This window comes from Chrysemys picta, unplaced genomic scaffold (genome assembly GCF_011386835.1).
Source record: "Chrysemys picta bellii isolate R12L10 unplaced genomic scaffold, ASM1138683v2 scaf3133, whole genome shotgun sequence".
Taxonomy (NCBI): Eukaryota; Metazoa; Chordata; order Testudines; family Emydidae; genus Chrysemys; species Chrysemys picta.
The window spans coordinates 376-6,931 of NW_027055835.1; the positions used below are offsets into that span (position 1 = coordinate 376).

Sequence of the window (6,556 nt, forward strand, 5' to 3'; positions counted from 1 at the left end):
CCTCAGCTTCTGGCAGTCAGAGGCTTAGGGACACCCACATCATGGGGTTGCATCCCTGACCATGTTAGCTAATAGCCATTGATGGACCTATCCTCAGTGAACTCATCTAATTCTTTTTTGAACCCAGTTATACTTTTGGCCTTCACAACATCTCCCTGGCAATGAGTTCCACAGGTTGACTGCATTGTGTGAAGAAATGCTTCCTTTTGTTTGTTTTAAACCTGCTGCATATTAATTTCATTGGGTGACCCCTTGTTCCTGTGTTATGTGAAGGGCTAAATAACACTTCCTTATTGACTTTCTCTACACCAGTCATGATTTTATAGTTCTCTATCATATTCCCTCTTAGTCGTCTCTTTTCCAAGCTGAAAAGTCCCTGTCTTTTTAATCTCTCCTTGTACGAGAAGTTGTCCCATACGCCTAATCATTTTTGTTGCTCTTCTCTGGATTTCTTCCAATTCTAACGTACCTTTTTTGAGATGAGATGACCAAAACTGCACGCAGTATTCAAGGTGTGGGGGTACTGTAGATTTATACAGTGGCATAATGATATTTACTGTCTTATCCCTTTCCTAATGGTTCCTAACATGTTGTTATGGTTTTTGACTGCATGTTGAGCAGATGCTTTCAGAGAACTGTACACAACGACTCTGAGGTTTCTTGCTTGAATGATAACAGCTAATTTAGACCCCATCCATTTGTATGTACAATTGGGATTATGTTTTCCAATGTGCATTCCCCAGTTCAGTACAGGAATCAGAGGCACAATGTTATCAGATGTGCCCGTCACTTTGGGTAGTCTCATTGATTAGGGTTACTCTTCTCGGGGGGGGGGAGGATTCTGTAATGTTATTAATGTGGGGCTTATGTCACTTGTGTGTTCATATGGAGCTCTACTCCTTCTTTCTACAAGTCCCCTCCCAATGGAGCTCCCAATGGAGCTACCCTGCAGGACCTAGGTTCCCCAGGGCTAATAACTAGAAATAGATGAAGATGCGCGCACACACATTAGCAGAGCAAGTCAATCAGCACTCCCCAGCTGATCCCCTCATGTGTCTCTGTATTCAGTGGGCTGGGTTAAGCAGCACTTTCAAGCTGGTACCCTTATGTGCCCCTGGTCTCAATAGGCTGGGTTGAACAGCACTTTCAGCTGCCCCTCCCTTATGTGCCCCAAGTTCACACTTGATGAGCAAACCCCACAGTATTTTTGGGCACTACAGGGATCTTTAGCTTAGGTACAAGAAGTGTTGCTGCCGAGTAAATGGGGGAATCTAAAAACACAAAAGAGTAAAATTCAGAGAGAGAGAGAAGCAACCAGCTGAACCATAAAAGTTATTTATTGAATAATAGTGATAACTACTCAAGGAGCTAAACAAACATAAGTTACATTTTAAAGGTTAATACCTGAGGTAGAAAAGAAAACAGAGAGAGAGAGAGAGGGATTTCCCCCACTCCATGAGGCTTGAACTGGTCGGGGTTCCCAGGTGAGGGTGGTAGCTCAGGGTCCTGAGTGCTGAAGACAGGCAGAGCCCCCAGCACGATCAGTCAGGAGATAGAATCCCAATGGCACTGATGCAGAGTTTGGGTCTATACATCAGAACCCTTACTTGGGCATAGGTCGGGGGTTTTGTAGAGAAAATACAATGGCTCAAGGGAGAACACTAGATTTGTTTTATGGGTAAACTGATGGCTCAAGGATTTTCTTTAGGCTAGGCCAGGGGTAGGGAACCTATGGCCCGCGTGCCAAAGGCGGCAGGCGAGCTGATTTTCAATGGCACTCACACCGCCCGGGTCCTGGCCACCGTCCAGGGGGCTCTACATTTTAATTTAATTCTAAATGAAGCTTCTTAAACATTTTTAAAACCTTATTTACTTTACATACAACAATAGTTTAGTTATATATTATAGACTTATAGAAAGAGACCTTCTAAAAACGTTAAAATGTATTACTGGCACGTGAAACCTTAAATGAGAGTGAATAAATGAAGACTCGGCACACCACTTCTGAAAGGTTGCCGACCCCTGGGCTAGACAATAGGAGCTGATCACTCTTGGCTATGGGTGTTGTTTTCTGCCAGGGAGCTCACAAGGCAACTAGGCTGCTTCAGTATTATGGGATATCAATCAAAGATTTATTACTAGAATTGCTCTGATAATTGCTGAGCCGGGTTTGTGCAGGTGTAGGTTCATTAGCATCTGGAGCAGGGATTCCCATGATGCAGTGCGTCCCTGCTTTTCTGGTCCCAGAGTTCAGTGCGGTTCCCCGTTCCTCATTCTTTATGCTAATCCCTGTCCCATCTTTCATGCAGATGAGGCTAGGGGAGTTGTCTCTGTTCTTCATTCTGTATGCAAAAATGGAGATGTCTTAATCTTGTGACCCTTGTCAGGAGGGGTCTAGGTGTGTCTCCCCATGCCCTTCATTGTTCTCTGCAAACCTTTACTCTGATCGGTTTTGGTTCAAACAGAGACGGGGGTGAGGGGTGTCCTTCATGAGTCACACAGGCTAGATACTGTGCCCTGGTTCCCCAAAAACACAGAGCTGACTGGTATCAACAATAAGGATGGCAAGTGAAGTCTAGTACAGCTGGAGAACGTTCATTCTTCATTCTTTTGTAATTAGACTCAGGAAACTTTTAATCGGTTTGGATCTCTGATTGGACTAATAGCACCATACAGCTGTGATTCACTGGCCACGTCCCGTCAGTGGGTGGTTGACTGTATCAGCTGCCTTCTCTGTATACAAGGTGAGGAGACCATTAGCAGGTATAAGTAATTCTTCACCTTCTTTCACTGTTGTAATGTCCATTTTTCTGCCTGTCTAGTTCTTTCTGTCCTGTCTGTTAGCACTTAGATAACAGAATGGTGGGCATCTTGTAAATACCTCATTAGAAGAGAAGATTATGATGTGTAAAGAGCCTAGCACACTTTTGGGAACTGTACAAATAATAAATGGTCTGCATACAGGTAGATAACTGCTAAATTCCTTAGGGCTTCTCTATACAGGGACACTAAGGAAAGTTTAATCCAAATGAGCTAAAGGTGTAAATTTAAAGTGGCATTAAACACATGTGTGGATGCTCTGATTCTGAATTAAAATGGCTCTTATTAATTTAGTGAATTACATGAATTAAACTAACCTGAAATAAGGCCCCTTTAATTCTAAATAAGTGTGTCCCCACAGGTGTTTAATGAAGTTTAACTAATGCATTTTGAAAATAAATTTGGATTAGCTTTCTTGACTCTCTCCATGTAGACAAGCCCTTGATACTAAACATTTTCATTCTCTTTACCCTGCCACTGGCTGTATTGGAGGGGTTTCCCGGAATAATTCTTTAAACAAAATGTTCTTCCAGCAGCCCTCTGTCATGAGCATTCAAAGCTACTGGAGTAAGTGTAGGCCATTTCCTCCTCTGTGAAAGAGTAGGATATTCTTTTCACCTAATGGTTAGATGTAAAAGGATAGGGTTTGGTTATTGTTTAAGGCCATTTCCAATTAGGGTGACCAAACAGCAAATGTGAAGACTCAGGACAGCGGGTGGGGGGAATAGGAGTCTATATAAGAAAAAGACCCCCAAAATCGGGACTATCCCTATAAAATTGGGACATCTGGTCACCTTATTTCCTATTATTATTAATCAGTCCTAAAAAACAGTGTTGGTGATTCAGAAACAGAAGAAGGGACTCCAATCTTTGCATGTACAAGATAGAAATCCCAGCATTGTTTAGAAGTGACTGATGAGCCTGGGTTTCCTGCCGAAGTTTTTGTCCAGCCCCATCTCTTTTACAATGAGAGTTTGGTGGAGGGATTCACCTCTACATTGGAACCTGAGATCTATCTGCATGACTTGTACTTGAATATGAGATTAGATTTAAATACTGAGAGCAGAGAGGCTACTGAAACCAAACACACCCAGAAAGCTTCTCCAAGCTGAATACAGTGCTTGTTCAATCCTGTATCATTCACAATAACATACCACTAACATTAACTTTCAGACATTTAGGGTGTAATCCCAACTCCATTACAGTCAACAGGAGTTTTGCCATTGACTTTGATGGGGCCAAGATTTTACACTATGCTGATAACAGCATAGCACATGGATCCTTCTGTATGAATATCCACACAATAGAGGTTCAGTTTCATTAATCGTTACAGTACTTTTTCTCCTTTTCTCCACTCCAGGCCAGTCCATGAATCTGGGGTCAGCAGCGGAGGAGCTGAGATGTCTCCGTGAAGCACTAACAGCTCCAGACCCTGAGGCTCTGTTTCAGGCATCTTCCAAAATGGCCAGGGTAACTGACTCAAAAAGCTTGTGCGGATGTTCTAGTGACGGGGCACCATTCATTTTACATTTACGCTTTCATGATGCCTTTCCGTACTTGGAGTGAGCTGTGGGAGTGGGGCATTCATTGCTAGTAACCAGCAAGATGCTTTTCATAGATGTGTGCTATGAATGCCATGTAAAAACCAGATTCCACGCACATGAAAATACGCACACAGCTGCACACACATGTACCTATCCAGCCATCCATGAGAAAAAACTGTGTTAGTGGAACATCAAGCTGAGAAACCACCCAGTCTTCATTCTGTCACCTTGTGGGTTTGCCTTAGCCTATATTTGTGTGCATGCCTCTCTTTACTTCATTTTATAAGTTGTAAAAAGATGCAGTGTATATAAGAGAATACACACTGGAAACTTACCTCCTGCACATCCAGTACAATGTTGTGCTAATTGTGCAACAGAGGCTTTGCCTCTAACCTGATATCATTAGTGTAGACTACAAAAATGTCGTATATAGACTGTAGAGAGAATTGTAATCACAAATGGCTCACTAGACATGAGGCTAATTAATAATTTGTTGATGCATATATCTTTCCATAGAGATATTAGGCCTCCATTTTTAAAAAGCCAGACATCATTGCAGTCTCTCCTGTTTTTGATTTGTTCCCAGGTTGTTAGTGAGTACTTTCCCTCAGAACAGGCCACAGACTTTATTAAGGCCACATTGGGTGGTATGCTGTCTGCTAGCCCCACCTGTGCCACGGCAGCTGGACTGTGGATGAAAATCATCCTGAAGGAGTGTGGAGATGCCATGCTGGAGCAGGTAAAACAGGAAACCGGAGAGGTTTTCTGCCTAAACTCTAGGCTTTTAGATCTTTGCTCTTATGTGTAATGAACAAAAATCTTGCTGTTTCTCCCCCTCGGACATAGAGTTGATTCCATCTCTGTTCCCACCCTAAGATAGGCAATGGCAGTATCAATCACAGTAGACAGAGATAATCCAAGGGAAAAGAACAGGAGTACTTGTGGCACCTTAGAGACCAACAAATTTATTAGAGCATATTATTATTATTTATTATGCTCTAATAAATTTGTTAGTCTTTAAGGTGCCACAAGTACTCCTGTTCTTTTTGCAGATACAGACTAACACGGCTGCTACTCTGAAACCAAGGGAAAAGGAAGATGGTTGGTTATTTATTTGTCTAGCTTGTTGCCACAGTATTCAGCCAAGAAAGGCTTGAAAAAACAGACTCTGGGGAAAATATAACAAGACAGAATGACTGGCACTTGGAATCATCCAGTTATTAGGAGGCCTATGGCTAAGGGCTACCTGGATAAAAATAGCACTGTAGTCATTCCCAGTCAATCTGGAGCCTGGGCTCTGAGACCCACCCTCTTGCCAGGTTTCAGAGCCTGGGCTCCAGCCCAACCAGGCACAGCTACACTTTTACACTGCTGTGGGATTTTTTTTTTTTTTGCTGTGTAGATGTACCCTTTAAGAATAGAAGGGGGGAGGGAGGAAGAAAACTATAGTGTCTTTGGGATCCACTATTTATATGCCTTATTCTGGAGCCCAGTGCGTTAGCGCTAGATGAAAGGAGCACAAATCTTCTAACAAGGCTAGTGAAAGGCCTCAGGACAGGGAACCCTCGCAGCAGAACTGCCATGTTTGCACAGTGTTTTGGAGACGTGAAGGGCCAGGAGTGACTATGAGAGGTCATCACCTGTTCATAGTCCCAGGCATTTGCACGCTGTGTTTAAAGCACTTGCATATTTTGTGCTTGTGGTTGTTTATGAACTACACATTCTTCGAGGCAAATGGTCAGATTTGGCTGCTTAAATCACACCTGCAAAATGTGGGCAAGCAAAGCCTTCTTTTGTGCATGCGAACTGGTTTATTTAATGCATAGCTGAGCACCACCACATTACATTACCTGGTATGTATATGTGTGTGTCAGTGTTAGTTTTTACAGCCAAGTGTGGGCAATTTTTGTGGGTTAAATTTATGCAGACATATTTGAACATTTGTTTCTTGAAGTGAAGAATTTCTAAAAAAGCAGCAACTGGCTAAATAGCTAAATAAAGGTTTTGATTCTGTAGAATGAATGGAGAGAAAGAAAAAGGGACATTTCTTTCTGGTTTTGTTCCTTCCAGGTGCCAGATATCCTGGTTATAATATATAGCCACATGCCTACTATCCAGGAGGGCAGCTTGAGGCAGTTCCTGGTGGAGGCGGTGTCCATTTTAGCTCACCGTGACCTAGAGACAGTGATCTC

At 42.7% G+C, this 6,556-nt stretch overlaps 1 long non-coding RNA gene across 1 annotated transcript; it reads left to right on the forward strand.

Annotated features, from left to right (window-relative positions):
• Window positions 1-4,179: 4,179 nt before the first annotated feature.
• LOC112061510 (uncharacterized) lies at window positions 4,180-6,545 on the forward strand. The gene is made up of 3 exons (XR_010597494.1): window positions 4,180-4,290; window positions 4,951-5,103; window positions 6,435-6,545. It is a non-coding gene; the product is annotated as an uncharacterized LOC112061510 (long non-coding RNA).
• The last annotated feature ends 11 nt before the right edge of the window (window positions 6,546-6,556 follow it).